The sequence below is a fragment of the Narcine bancroftii genome, chromosome 4 (assembly GCF_036971445.1).
Source record: "Narcine bancroftii isolate sNarBan1 chromosome 4, sNarBan1.hap1, whole genome shotgun sequence".
Taxonomy (NCBI): domain Eukaryota; kingdom Metazoa; phylum Chordata; class Chondrichthyes; order Torpediniformes; family Narcinidae; genus Narcine; species Narcine bancroftii.
Window position 1 is genome coordinate 136,215,933 of NC_091472.1, and position 15,324 is coordinate 136,231,256.

Sequence of the window (15,324 nt, forward strand, 5' to 3'; positions counted from 1 at the left end):
CTGATTCCCCGCCTCAGATTCCCCGGCTCTGATTCCCTGCCTCTGATTACCTGCCTCTGATACCCTGCCTCTCTTTGCCTGTCTCTATTTCTGTGCCTCTTTCTCTGCATCTCGTTTACCACATCTCATTTCCCCCCTCTGATTACCCGCCTCTGATTCCCCGCCTCTGAGTCCCCGCCTCAGATTCCCCGGCTCTGATTCCCTGCCTCAGATTCCCCGCCTCTGATTCCCCGCCTCTGATTCCCCGCCTCAGATTCCCCGCCTATGATTCCCCGCCTCTGATTCCCCGCCTCTGATTCCCCGCCTCAGATTCCCCGGCTCTGATTCCCTGCCTCAGATTCCCTGCGTCAGATTCCCTGCCTCAGATTCCCTGCCTCTGATTCCCCGCCTCTGATTCCCCGCCTCAGATTCTCCGGCTCTGATTACTTGCCTCAGTTTCCCTGCCTCAGATTCCCTGCCTCTGATACCCCGCATCTGATTCCCCGCCTCTAATTCCCCGCCTCTGATTCCCCGCCTCTGATTCCCCGCGTCTGATTCCCCGCCTCAGATTCCCCGCCTCTGATTCCCCGCCTCTGATTCCCCGCCTCAGATTCACAGGCTCTGATTCCCTGCCTCAGATTCCCTGCCTCAGATTCTCTGCCTCTGATTCCCCGCATCTGATTACCCGCCTCTGAATCCCCGCCTCTGATACCCCGCCTCTGATTCCCCGCCTCAGATTCCCCGGCTCTGATTCCCTGCCTCAGATTCCCCGCATCTGATTACCCGCTTCTGATTCACCGCCTCTGATTCCCCGCCTCTGATTCCCTGCCTCTGATTCCCCGCCTCTGATTCTCCGCCTCAGATTCCCCGCCTCAGATTCTCCACCTCAGATTCCCTGCCTCTGATTCCCCGCATCTGATTCCCCTCCTCTGATTCCCCGCCTCTGATTCTCCGCCTCTGATTCCCCGCCTCTGATTCCCCGCCTCTGATTCCCCGCCTCTGATTCCCCGCCTCTGATTTCCTGCCTCAGCTTCCCCGGCTCTAATTCCCTGCCTCAGATTCCCTGCGTCAGGTTCCCTGCCTCAGATTCCCTGCCTCGGAATCCCCGCCTCTGATTCACCGCCTCTGATTCCCCGCATCTTATTCCCCGCCTCTGATTCCCCACCTCTGTCTCTGCGCCTCTCTTTCACCTCCACTCTTTCCCCTCCACTCTTTCCGTGCCTCTCTTTCCCTCCCTCAATTTCAACAACTCTGTTTGATCTGTTTTGTGTACCTCATTTTCAACACACAAGTTCCAACCACTATGTTTTGCCCAGCTCTTTCCCCGCCTCTATTTATCCGACTATGTTTACCTGCCTCTGTTTACCCGCCTGTTTCCCCGCCTCTGATTCCCCACCTTTGATTCCCCGCCTCTCTTACCCTGCCTCTATTTCCGCGCCTCTTTCTCTGCCTCTCTTTCCCCACATCTCTTTTCCCCCCTCTGATTCCCCGCATCAGAATCCGCGCCTCTGATTCTCCACCTCAGATTCCCCGCCTCAGATTCCGCTCCTCTCTTTCCCTGCATTTATTTGTGCCCCTCTTTCTCTGCCTTTCTTTCCCCAAATCGCTTTTCCCCCCTCTGATTCCCCACCACTGAATCCGCGCCTCTGATTCCCCACCTCAGATTCCCCGCCTCAGATTACCCACCTCAGATTCCCTGCCTCAGATTCCCTGCCTCAGATTCCCTGCCTCAGATTCCCTGCCTCAGATTCCCTGCCTCAGATTCCCTGCCTCTGATTCCCTGCCTCTGATTCATTGCCTCTGATTCCCTGCCTCTGATTCCCTGCCACTGATTCGCTGCCTCTGATTCCGCGCCTCTGATTCCACACCTCTCTTTCCATGTCTCTGATTCCCCGCCTCTGATTCCCTGCCTCTGATACCCTGCCTCTCTTTGCCTGCCTCTATTTCCGTGCCTCTTTCACTGCATCTCGTTTACCACATCTCATTTCCCCCCTATGATTACCCGCCTCTGATTCCCCGTCTCTGATTACCCGCCTCAGATTCCCCGGCTCTGATTCCCTGCCTCAGATTCCCAGCCTCTGATTCCCCGCCTCTGATACCCCACCTCTGATTCCCCGCCTCTGATTCACCGCCTCTGATACCCCGCCTCTGATTCCCCGCCTCTGATTCCTCGCCTCTGATTCCCCGCCTCTGATTCCCCGACTCAGATTCCCCGGCTCTGATTCCCTGCCTCAGATTCCCTGGCTCAGATTCCCTGCCTCAAATTCCCTGCCTCTGATTCCCTGCATCTGATTCCCCGCCTCTGATTCCTCGCCTCTGATTCCCCGCCTCTGATTCCCCGCCTCTGATTCCCCGCCTCTGATTCCCCTCCTCTGATTCCCCGCCTCCCTTTCCGCGCAACTTTCCCGGCCTCCGTTTCCCCACATCTCTTTCCCCGCCTCTGATTCCACGCCTCTGATTCCCCGCCTCTGATTCCCCGCCTCTGATTCCCCGCCTCTGATTCCCTGCCTCAGATTCCCAGCCTCTGATTCCCCGCCTCTGGTTCCCCATCTCTGATTCCCCGCCTCTGATTCACCGCCTCTGATTCCCCGCCTCTTATTCCCCGCCTCTGATTCCCCACCTCTGTCTCTGCGCCTCTCTTTCACCTGCACTCTTTCCCCTCCACTCTTTCCGTGCCTCTCTTTCCCTCCCTCAATTTCAACAACTCTGTTTGATCTGTTTTGTGTACCTCATTTTCAACACACAAGTTCCAACCACTATGTTTTGCCCAGCTCTTTCCCCGCCTCTATTTTTCCGACTATGTTTACCTGCCTCTGTTTACCCGCCTGTTTCCCCGCCTCTGATTCCCCACCTTTGATTCCCCGCCTCTCTTACCCTGCCTCTATTTCCGCGCCTCTTTCTCTGCCTCTCTTTCCCCACATCTCTTACCCCCCTCTGATTCCCCGCATCAGAATCCGCGCCTCTGATTCCCCACCTCAGATTCCCCGCCTCAGATTCCGCTCCTCTCTTTCCCTGCATTTATTTGTGCCCCTCTTTCTCTGCCTTTCTTTCCCCAAATCTCTTTCCCCCCTCTGATTCCCCACCACTGAATCCGCGCCTCTGATTCCCCACCTCAGATTCCCCGCCTCAGATTACCCACCTCAGATTCCCTGCCTCAGATTCCCTGCCTCAGATTCCCTGCCTCAGATTCCCTGCCTCAGATTCCCTGCCTCAGATTCCCTGCCTCTGATTCCCTGCCTCTGATTCATTGCCTCTGATTCCCTGCTTCTGATTCCCTGCTTCTGAATCCCTGCCTCTGATTCCCTGCCTCTGATTCCCTGCCACTGATTCGCTGCCTCTGATTCCGCGCCTCTGATTCCACACCTCTCTTTCCATGTCTCTGATTCCCCGCCTCTGATTCCCTGCCTCTGATACCCTGCCTCTCTTTGCCTGCCTCTATTTCCGTGCCTCTTTCTCTGCATCTCGTTTACCACATCTCATTTCCCCCCTCTGATTACCCACCACTGATTCCCCGCCTCTGATTACCCGCCTCAGATTCCCCGGCTCTGATTCCCTGCCTCAGATTCCCAGCCTCTGATTCCCCGCCTCTGATACCCCACCTCTGATTCCCCGCCTCTGATTCACCGCCTCTGATACCCCGCCTGTGATTCCCCGCCTCTGATTCCCCACCTCAGATTCCCCGGCTCTGATTCCCTGCCTCAGATTCCCTGCGTCAGATTCCCTGCGTCAGATTCCCTGCCTCTGATTCCCCGCCTCTGATTCCCCACCTCAGATTCCCCGGCTTTGATTCCCTGCCTCAGATACCCTGCCTCAGATTCCCTGCCTCTGATTCCCAGCATCTGATTCCCAGCCTCTGATTCCCCGCCTCTGATTCCCGGCCTCTGATTCCCCGCCTCTGATTCGCCGCCTCTTATTCCCCGCCTCTGATTCCCCGCCTCTGATTCCCCGCCTCAGATTCCCCGGCTCTGATTCCCTGCCTCTGATTACCTGCCTCTGATACCCTGCCTCTCTTTGCCTGTCTCTATTTCTGTGCCTCTTTCTCTGCATCTCGTTTACCACATCTCATTTCCCCCCTCTGATTACCCGCCTCTGATTCCCCGCCTCTGAGTCCCCGCCTCAGATTCCCCGGCTCTGATTCCCTGCCTCAGATTCCCCGCCTCTGATTCCCCGCCTCTGATTCCCCGCCTCAGATTCCCCGCCTATGATTCCCCGCCTCTGATTCCCCGCCTCTGATTCCCCGCCTCAGATTCCCCGGCTCTGATTCCCTGCCTCAGATTCCCTGCGTCAGATTCCCTGCCTCAGATTCCCTGCCTCTGATTCCCCGCCTCTGATTCCCCGCCTCAGATTCTCCGGCTCTGATTACTTGCCTCAGTTTCCCTGCCTCAGATTCCCTGCCTCTGATACCCCGCATCTGATTCCCCGCCTCTAATTCCCCGCCTCTGATTCCCCGCCTCTGATTCCCCGCGTCTGATTCCCCGCCTCAGATTCCCCGCCTCTGATTCCCCGCCTCTGATTCCCCGCCTCAGATTCACAGGCTCTGATTCCCTGCCTCAGATTCCCTGCCTCAGATTCTCTGCCTCTGATTCCCCGCATCTGATTACCCGCCTCTGAATCCCCGCCTCTGATACCCCGCCTCTGATTCCCCGCCTCAGATTCCCCGGCTCTGATTCCCTGCCTCAGATTCCCCGCATCTGATTACCCGCTTCTGATTCTCCGCCTCTGATTCCCCGCCTCTGATTCCCTGCCTCTGATTCCCCGCCTCTGATTCTCCGCCTCAGATTCCCCGCCTCAGATTCTCCGCCTCAGATTCCCTGCCTCTGATTCCCCGCATCTGATTCCCCTCCTCTGATTCCCCGCCTCTGATTCTCCGCCTCTGATTCCCCGCCTCTGATTCCCCGCCTCTGATTCCCCGCCTCTGATTCCCCGCCTCTGATTTCCTGCCTCAGCTTCCCCGGCTCTAATTCCCTGCCTCAGATTCCCTGCGTCAGGTTCCCTGCCTCAGATTCCCTGCCTCGGAATCCCCGCCTCTGATTCACCGCCTCTGATTCCCCGCATCTTATTCCCCGCCTCTGATTCCCCACCTCTGTCTCTGCGCCTCTCTTTCACCTCCACTCTTTCCCCTCCACTCTTTCCGTGCCTCTCTTTCCCTCCCTCAATTTCAACAACTCTGTTTGATCTGTTTTGTGTACCTCATTTTCAACACACAAGTTCCAACCACTATGTTTTGCCCAGCTCTTTCCCCGCCTCTATTTATCCGACTATGTTTACCTGCCTCTGTTTACCCGCCTGTTTCCCCGCCTCTGATTCCCCACCTTTGATTCCCCGCCTCTCTTACCCTGCCTCTATTTCCGCGCCTCTTTCTCTGCCTCTCTTTCCCCACATCTCTTTTCCCCCCTCTGATTCCCCGCATCAGAATCCGCGCCTCTGATTCTCCACCTCAGATTCCCCGCCTCAGATTCCGCTCCTCTCTTTCCCTGCATTTATTTGTGCCCCTCTTTCTCTGCCTTTCTTTCCCCAAATCTCTTTTCCCCCCTCTGATTCCCCACCACTGAATCCGCGCCTCTGATTCCCCACCTCAGATTCCCCGCCTCAGATTACCCACCTCAGATTCCCTGCCTCAGATTCCCTGCCTCAGATTCCCTGCCTCAGATTCCCTGCCTCAGATTCCCTGCCTCAGATTCCCTGCCTCTGATTCCCTGCCTCTGATTCATTGCCTCTGATTCCCTGCCTCTGATTCCCTGCCACTGATTCGCTGCCTCTGATTCCGCGCCTCTGATTCCACACCTCTCTTTCCATGTCTCTGATTCCCCGCCTCTGATTCCCTGCCTCTGATACCCTGCCTCTCTTTGCCTGCCTCTATTTCCGTGCCTCTTTCACTGCATCTCGTTTACCACATCTCATTTCCCCCCTCTGATTACCCGCCTCTGATTCCCCGTCTCTGATTACCCGCCTCAGATTCCCCGGCTCTGATTCCCTGCCTCAGATTCCCAGCCTCTGATTCCCCGCCTCTGATACCCCACCTCTGATTCCCCGCCTCTGATTCACCGCCTCTGATACCCCGCCTCTGATTCCCCGCCTCTGATTCCCCACCTCAGATTCCCCGGCTCTGATTCCCTGCCTCAGATTCCCTGCGTCAGATTCCCTGCCTCAGATTCCCTGCCTCTGATTCCCCGCCTCTGATTCCCCACCTCAGATTTCCCGGCTCTGATTCCCTGCCTCAGATTTCCTGCCTCAGATTCCCTGCCTCTGATTCCCAGCATCTGATTCCCCGCCTCTGATACCCCGCCTCTGATTCCCGGCCTCTGATTCCCCACCTCTGATTCGCCGCCTCTTATTCCCCGCCTCTGATTCCCCGCCTCTGATTCCCCGCCTCAGATTCCCCGGCTCTGATTCCCTGCCTCTGATTACCTGCCTCTGATACCCTGCCTCTCTTTGCCTGTCTCTATTTCTGTGCCTCTTTCTCTGCATCTGATTCCCCGCCTCTGATTCACCGCCTCTGATTCCCCGCCTCTGATTCCCTGCCTCTGATTCCCCGCCTCTGATTCTCCGCCTCAGATTCCCCGCCTCAGATTCTCCGCCTCAGATTCCCTGCCTCTGATTCCCCGCATCTGATTCCCCTCCTCTGATTCCCCGCCTCTGATTCTCCGCCTCTGATTCCCCGCCTCTGATTCCCCGCCTCTGATTCCCTGCCTCTGATTCCCCGCCTCTGATTTCCTGCCTCAGCGTCCCCGGCTCTAATTCCCTGCCTCAGATTCCCTGCGTCAGTTTCCCTGCCTCAGATTCCCTGCCTCTGAATCCCCGCCTCTGATTCACCTCCTCTGATACCCCGCCTCTGATTCCCTGCCTCTGATTCCCCGCCTCTGATTCTCCGCCTCAGATTCCCCGCCTCAGATTCTCCACCTCAGTTTCCCTGCCTCTGATTCCCCGCATCTGATTCCCCTCCTCTGATTCCCCGCCTCTGATTCTCCGCCTCTGATTCCCCGCCTCTGATTCCCCGCCTCTGATTCCCCGCCTCTGATTCCCCGCCTCTGATTTCCCGCCTCAGCTTCCCCGGCTCTAATTCCCTGCCTCAGATTCCCTGCGTCAGTTTCCCTGCCTCAGATTCCCTGCCTCTGAATCCCCGCCTCTGATTCCCCGCCTCAGATTCCCCGGCTCTGATTCCCTGCCTCAGATTCCCTGCCTCAGATTCCCTGCCTCAGATTCCCTGCCTCAGATTCCCTGCCTCTGATTCCCCGCATCTGATTCCCCGCCTCTGATTCCCCGCCTCTGATTCCCCGCCTCTGATTCCCCGCCTCAGATTCCCCGGCTCTGATTCCCTGCATCAGATTCCCTGCATCAGGTTCCCTGCCTCTGATTCCCCGCATCTGATTCCCTGCCTCTGATTCCCTGCCTCTGATTCCCCGCCTCTGATTCCCCGCCTCTGATTCCCCTCCTCTGATTCCCCGCCTCCATTTCCGCGCAACTTTCCCGGCCTCCGTTTCCCCACATCTCTTACCCCGCCTCTGATCCCACACCTCTGATTCCCCGCCTCTGATTACCCGCCTCTGATTCCCCGCCTCTGATTCCCCACCTCTGATTCCCCGACTCTGTCTCTGCGCCTCTCTTTCACCTCCACTCTTTCCCCTCCACTCTTTCCGCGCCTCTCTTTCCCTCCCTCAATTTCAACAACTCAGTTTGATCTGTTTTGTGTACCCCATTTTCAACACACAAGTTCCAACCACTATGTTTCACCCATCTCTTTCCCCGCCTCTATTTCTCCACCTATGCTTACCCGCCTCTGTTCACCCGCCTGTTTCCCCGCCTCTGATTCCCCACCTTTGATTCCCCGCCGCTCTTTCCCTGCCTCTATTTCCGCGCCTCTTTCTCTGCCTCTTTTCCCCTCATCTCTTTCCCCCCCCTCTGATTCCCCGCATCTGAATCCGCGCCTCTGATTCCCCACGTCAGATTCCCCGCATCTGATTACCCGCTTCTGATTCACCGCCTCTGATTCCCCGCCTCTGATTCCCTGCCTCTGATTCCCCGCCTCTGATTCTCCGCCTCAGATTCCCCGCCTCAGATTCTCCGCCTCAGATTCCCTGCCTCTGATTCCCCGCATCTGATTCCCCTCCTCTGATTCCCCGCCTCTGATTCTCCGCCTCTGATTCCCCGCCTCTGATTCCCCGCCTCTGATTCCCCGCCTCTGATTCCCCGCCTCTGATTTCCTGCCTCAGCTTCCCCGGCTCTAATTCCCTGCCTCAGATTCCCTGCGTCAGGTTCCCTGCCTCAGATTCCCTGCCTCGGAATCCCCACCTCTGATTCACCGCCTCTGATTCCCCGCATCTTATTCCCCGCCTCTGATTCCCCACCTCTGTCTCTGCGCCTCTCTTTCACCTCCACTCTTTCCCCTCCACTCTTTCTGTGCCTCTCTTTCCCTCCCTCAATTTCAACAACTCTGTTTGATCTGTTTTGTGTACCTCATTTTCAACACACAAGTTCCAACCACTATGTTTTGCCCAGCTCTTTCCCCGCCTCTATTTATCCGACTATGTTTACCTGCCTCTGTTTACCCGCCTGTTTCCCCGCCTCTGATTCCCCACCTTTGATTCCCCGCCTCTCTTACCCTGCCTCTATTTCCGCGCCTCTTTCTCTGCCTCTCTTTCCCCACATCTCTTTTCCCCCCTCTGATTCCCCGCATCAGAATCCGCGCCTCTGATTCTCCACCTCAGATTCCCCGCCTCAGATTCCGCTCCTCTCTTTCCCTGCATTTATTTGTGCCCCTCTTTCTCTGCCTTTCTTTCCCCAAATCTCTTTTCCCCCCTCTGATTCCCCACCACTGAATCCGCGCCTCTGATTCCCCACCTCAGATTCCCCGTCTCAGATTACCCACCTCAGATTCCCTGCCTCAGATTCCCTGCCTCAGATTCCCTGCCTCAGATTCCCTGCCTCAGATTCCCTGCCTCAGATTCCCTGCCTCTGATTCATTGCCTCTGATTCCCTGCCTCTGATTCCCTGCCACTGATTCGCTGCCTCTGATTCCACGCCTCTGATTCCACACCTCTCTTTCCATGTCTCTGATTCCCCGCCTCTGATTCCCTGCCTCTGATACCCTGCCTCTCTTTGCCTGCCTCTATTTCCGTGCCTCTTTCACTGCATCTCGTTTACCACATCTCATTTCCCCCCTCTGATTACCCACCTCTGATTCCCCGTCTCTGATTACCCGCCTCAGATTCCCCGGCTCTGATTCCCTGCCTCAGATTCCCAGCCTCTGATTCCCCGCCTCTGATACCCCACCTCTGATTCCCCGCCTCTGATTCACCGCCTCTGATACCCCGCCTCTGATTCCCCGCCTCTGATTCCTCGCCTCTGATTCCCCGCCTCTGATTCCCCGACTCAGATTCCCCGGCTCTGATTCCCTGCCTCAGATTCCCTGGCTCAGATTCCCTGCCTCAAATTCCCTGCCTCTGATTCCCTGCATCTGATTCCCCGCCTCTGATTCCTCGCCTCTGATTCCCCGCCTCTGATTCCCCGCCTCTGATTCCCCGCCTCTGATTCCCCTCCTCTGATTCCCCGCCTCCCTTTCCGCGCAACTTTCCCGGCCTCCGTTTCCCCACATCTCTTTCCCCGCCTCTGATTCCACGCCTCTGATTCCCCGCCTCTGATTCCCCGCCTCTGATTCCCCGCCTCTGATTCCCTGCCTCAGATTCCCAGCCTCTGATTCCCCGCCTCTGGTTCCCCACCTCTGATTCCCCGCCTCTGATTCACCGCCTCTGATTCCCCGCCTCTTATTCCCCGCCTCTGATTCCCCACCTCTGTCTCTGCGCCTCTCTTTCACCTCCACTCTTTCCCCTCCACTCTTTCCGTGCCTCTCTTTCCCTCCCTCAATTTCAACAACTCTGTTTGATCTGTTTTGTGTACCTCATTTTCAACACACAAGTTCCAACCACTATGTTTTGCCCAGCTCTTTCCCCGCCTCTATTTTTCCGACTATGTTTACCTGCCTCTGTTTACCCGCCTGTTTCCCCGCCTCTGATTCCCCACCTTTGATTCCCCGCCTCTCTTACCCTGCCTCTATTTCCGCGCCTCTTTCTATGCCTCTCTTTCCCCACATCTCTTACCCCCCCTCTGATTCCCCGCATCAGAATCCGCGCCTCTGATTCCCCACCTCAGATTCCCCGCCTCAGATTCCGCTCCTCTCTTTCCCTGCATTTATTTGTGCCCCTCTTTCTCTGCCTTTCTTTCCCCAAATCTCTTTCCCCCCTCTGATTCCCCACCACTGAATCCGCGCCTCTGATTCCCCACCTCAGATTCCCCGCCTCAGATTACCCACCTCAGATTCCCTGCCTCAGATTCCCTGCCTCAGATTCCCTGCCTCAGATTCCCTGCCTCAGATTCCCTGCCTCAGATTCCCTGCCTCTGATTCCCTGCCTCTGATTCATTGCCTCTGATTCCCTGCTTCTGATTCCCTGCTTCTGAATACCTGCCTCTGATTCCCTGCCTCTGATTCCCTGCCACTGATTCGCTGCCTCTGATTCCGCGCCTCTGATTCCACACCTCTCTTTCCATGTCTCTGATTCCCCGCCTCTGATTCCCTGCCTCTGATACCCTGCCTCTCTTTGCCTGTCTCTATTTCTGTGCCTCTTTCTCTGCATCTCGTTTACCACATCTCATTTCCCCCCTCTGATTACCCGCCTCTGATTCCCCGCCTCTGAGTCCCCGCCTCAGATTCCCCGGCTCTGATTCCCTGCCTCAGATTCCCCGCCTCTGATTCCCCGCCTCTGATTCCCCGCCTCAGATTCCCCGCCTATGATTCCCCGCCTCTGATTCCCCGCCTCTGATTCCCCGCCTCAGATTCCCCGGCTCTGATTCCCTGCCTCAGATTCCCTGCGTCAGATTCCCTGCCTCAGATTCCCTGCCTCTGATTCCCCGCCTCTGATTCCCCGCCTCAGATTCTCCGGCTCTGATTACTTGCCTCAGTTTCCATGCCTCAGATTCCCTGCCTCTGATACCCCGCATCTGATTCCCCGCCTCTAATTCCCCGCCTCTGATTCCCCGCCTCTGATTCCCCGCGTCTGATTCCCCGCCTCAGATTCCCCGCCTCTGATTCCCCGCCTCTGATTCCCCGCCTCAGATTCACAGGCTCTGATTCCCTGCCTCAGATTCCCTGCCTCAGATTCTCTGCCTCTGATTCCCCGCATCTGATTACCCGCCTCTGAATCCCCGCCTCTGATACCCCGCCTCTGATTCCCCGCCTCAGATTCCCCGGCTCTGATTCCCTGCCTCAGATTCCCCGCATCTGATTACCCGCTTCTGATTCACCGCCTCTGATTCCCCGCCTCTGATTCCCTGCCTCTGATTCCCCGCCTCTGATTCTCCGCCTCAGATTCCCCGCCTCAGATTCTCCGCCTCAGATTCCCTGCCTCTGATTCCCCGCATCTGATTCCCCTCCTCTGATTCCCCGCCTCTGATTCTCCGCCTCTGATTCCCCGCCTCTGATTCCCCGCCTCTGATTCCCCGCCTCTGATTCCCCGCCTCTGATTTCCTGCCTCAGCTTCCCCGGCTCTAATTCCCTGCCTCAGATTCCCTGCGTCAGGTTCCCTGCCTCAGATTCCCTGCCTCGGAATCCCCGCCTCTGATTCACCGCCTCTGATTCCCCGCATCTTATTCCCCGCCTCTGATTCCCCACCTCTGTCTCTGCGCCTCTCTTTCACCTCCACTCTTTCCCCTCCACTCTTTCCGTGCCTCTCTTTCCCTCCCTCAATTTCAACAACTCTGTTTGATCTGTTTTGTGTACCTCATTTTCAACACACAAGTTCCAACCACTATGTTTTGCCCAGCTCTTTCCCCGCCTCTATTTATCCGACTATGTTTACCTGCCTCTGTTTACACGCCTGTTTCCCCGCCTCTGATTCCCCACCTTTGATTCCCCGCCTCTCTTACCCTGCCTCTATTTCCGCGCCTCTTTCTCTGCCTCTCTTTCCCCACATCTCTTTTCCCCCCTCTGATTCCCCGCATCAGAATCCGCGCCTCTGATTCTCCACCTCAGATTCCCCGCCTCAGATTCCGCTCCTCTCTTTCCCTGCATTTATTTGTGCCCCTCTTTCTCTGCCTTTCTTTCCCCAAATCTCTTTTCCCCCCTCTGATTCCCCACCACTGAATCCGCGCCTCTGATTCCCCACCTCAGATTCCCCGCCTCAGATTACCCACCTCAGATTCCCTGCCTCAGATTCCCTGCCTCAGATTCCCTGCCTCAGATTCCCTGCCTCAGATTCCCTGCCTCAGATTCCCTGCCTCTGATTCCCTGCCTCTGATTCATTGCCTCTGATTCCCTGCCTCTGATTCCCTGCCACTGATTCGCTGCCTCTGATTCCGCGCCTCTGATTCCACACCTCTCTTTCCATGTCTCTGATTCCCCGCCTCTGATTCCCTGCCTCTGATTCCCTGCCACTGATTCGCTGCCTCTGATTCCGCGCCTCTGATTCCACACCTCTCTTTCCATGTCTCTGATTCCCCGCCTCTGATTCCCTGCCTCTGATACCCTGCCTCTCTTTGCCTGCCTCTATTTCCGTGCCTCTTTCACTGCATCTCGTTTACCACAACTCATTTCCCCCCTATGATTACCCGCCTCTGATTCCCCGTCTCTGATTACCCGCCTCAGATTCCCCGGCTCTGATTCCCTGCCTCAGATTCCCAGCCTCTGATTCCCCGCCTCTGATACCCCACCTCTGATTCCCCGCCTCTGATTCACCGCCTCTGATACCCCGCCTCTGATTCCCCGCCTCTGATTCCTCGCCTCTGATTCCCCGCCTCTGATTCCCCGACTCAGATTCCCCGGCTCTGATTCCCTGCCTCAGATTCCCTGGCTCAGATTCCCTGCCTCAAATTCCCTGCCTCTGATTCCCTGCATCTGATTCCCCGCCTCTGATTCCTCGCCTCTGATTCCCCGCCTCTGATTCCCCGCCTCTGATTCCCCGCCTCTGATTCCCCTCCTCTGATTCCCCGCCTCCCTTTCCGCGCAACTTTCCCGGCCTCCGTTTCCCCACATCTCTTTCCCCGCCTCTGATTCCACGCCTCTGATTCCCCGCCTCTGATTCCCCGCCTCTGATTCCCCGCCTCTGATTCCCTGCCTCAGATTCCCAGCCTCTGATTCCCCGCCTCTGGTTCCCCACCTCTGATTCCCCGCCTCTGATTCACCGCCTCTGATTCCCCGCCTCTTATTCCCCGCCTCTGATTCCCCACCTCTGTCTCTGCGCCTCTCTTTCACCTCCACTCTTTCCCCTCCACTCTTTCCGTGCCTCTCTTTCCCTCCCTCAATTTCAACAACTCTGTTTGATCTGTTTTGTGTACCTCATTTTCAACACACAAGTTCCAACCACTATGTTTTGCCCAGCTCTTTCCCCGCCTCTATTTTTCCGACTATGTTTACCTGCCTCTGTTTACCCGCCTGTTTCCCCGCCTCTGATTCCCCACCTTTGATTCCCCGCCTCTCTTACCCTGCCTCTATTTCCACGCCTCTTTCTCTGCCTCTCTTTCCCCACATCTCTTACCCCCCCTCTGATTCCCCGCATCAGAATCCGCGCCTCTGATTCCCCACCTCAGATTCCCCGCCTCAGATTCCGCTCCTCTCTTTCCCTGCATTTATTTGTGCCCCTCTTTCTCTGCCTTTCTTTCCCCAAATCTCTTTCCCCCCTCTGATTCCCCACCACTGAATCCGCGCCTCTGATTCCCCACCTCAGATTCCCCGCCTCAGATTACCCACCTCAGATTCCCTGCCTCAGATTCCCTGCCTCAGATTCCCTGCCTCAGATTCCCTGCCTCAGATTCCCTGCCTCAGATTCCCTGCCTCTGATTCCCTGCCTCTGATTCATTGCCTCTGATTCCCTGCTTCTGATTCCCTGCTTCTGAATCCCTGCCTCTGATTCCCTGCCTCTGATTCCCTGCCACTGATTCGCTGCCTCTGATTCCGCGCCTCTGATTCCACACCTCTCTTTCCATGTCTCTGATTCCCCGCCTCTGATTCCCTGCCTCTGATACCCTGCCTCTCTTTGCCTGCCTCTATTTCCGTGCCTCTTTCTCTGCATCTCGTTTACCACATCTCATTTCCCCCCTCTGATTACCAACCACTGATTCCCCGCCTCTGATTACCCGCCTCAGATTCCCCGGCTCTGATTCCCTGCCTCAGATTCCCAGCCTCTGATTCCCCGCCTCTGATACCCCACCTCTGATTCCCCGCCTCTGATTCACCGCCTCTGATACCCCGCCTCTGATTCCCCGCCTCTGATTCCCCACCTCAGATTCCCCGGCTCTGATTCCCTGCCTCAGATTCCCTGCGTCAGATTCCCTGCGTCAGATTCCCTGCCTCTGATTCCCCGCCTCTGATTCCCCACCTCAGATTCCCCGGCTTTGATTCCCTGCCTCAGATTCCCTGCCTCAGATTCCCTGCCTCTGATTCCCAGCATCTGATTCCCCGCCTCTGATTCCCCGCCTCTGATTCCCGGCCTCTGATTCCCCGCCTCTGATTCGCCGCCTCTTATTCCCCGCCTCTGATTCCCCGCCTCTGATTCCCCGCCTCAGATTCCCCGGCTCTGATTCCCTGCCTCTGATTACCTGCCTCTGATACCCTGCCTCTCTTTGCCTGTCTCTATTTCTGTGCCTCTTTCTCTGCATCTCGTTTACCACATCTCAATTCCCCCCTCTGATTACCCGCCTCTGATTCCCCGCCTCTGAGTTCCCGCCTCAGATTCCCCGGCTCTGATTCCCTGCCTCAGATTCCCCGCCTCTGATTCCCCGCCTCTGATTCCCCGCCTCAGATTCCCCGCCTATGATTCCCCGCCTCTGATTCCCCGCCTCTGATTCCCCGCCTCAGATTCCCCGGCTCTGATTCCCTGCCTCAGATTCCCTGCGTCAGATTCCCTGCCTCAGATTCCCTGCCTCTGATTCCCCGCCTCTGATTCCCCGCCTCAGATTCTCCAGCTCTGATTACTTGCCTCAGTTTCCCTGCCTCAGATTCCCTGCCTCTGATACCCCGCATCTGATTCCCCGCCTCTAATTCCCCGCCTCTGATTCCCCGCATCTGATTCCCCGCGTCTGATTCCCCGCCTCAGATTCCCCGCCTCTGATTCCCCGCCTCTGATTCCCCGCCTCAGATTCACAGGCTCTGATTCCCTGCCTCAGATTCCCTGCCTCAGATTCTCTGCCTCTGATTCCCCGCATCTGATTACCCGCCTCTGAATCCCCGCCTCTGATACCCCGCCTCTGATTCCCCGCCTCAGATTCCCCGGCTCTGATTCCCTGCCTCAGATTCCCCGCATCTGATTACCCGCTTCTGATTCTCCGCCTCTGATTCCCCGCCTCTGATTCCCTGCCTCT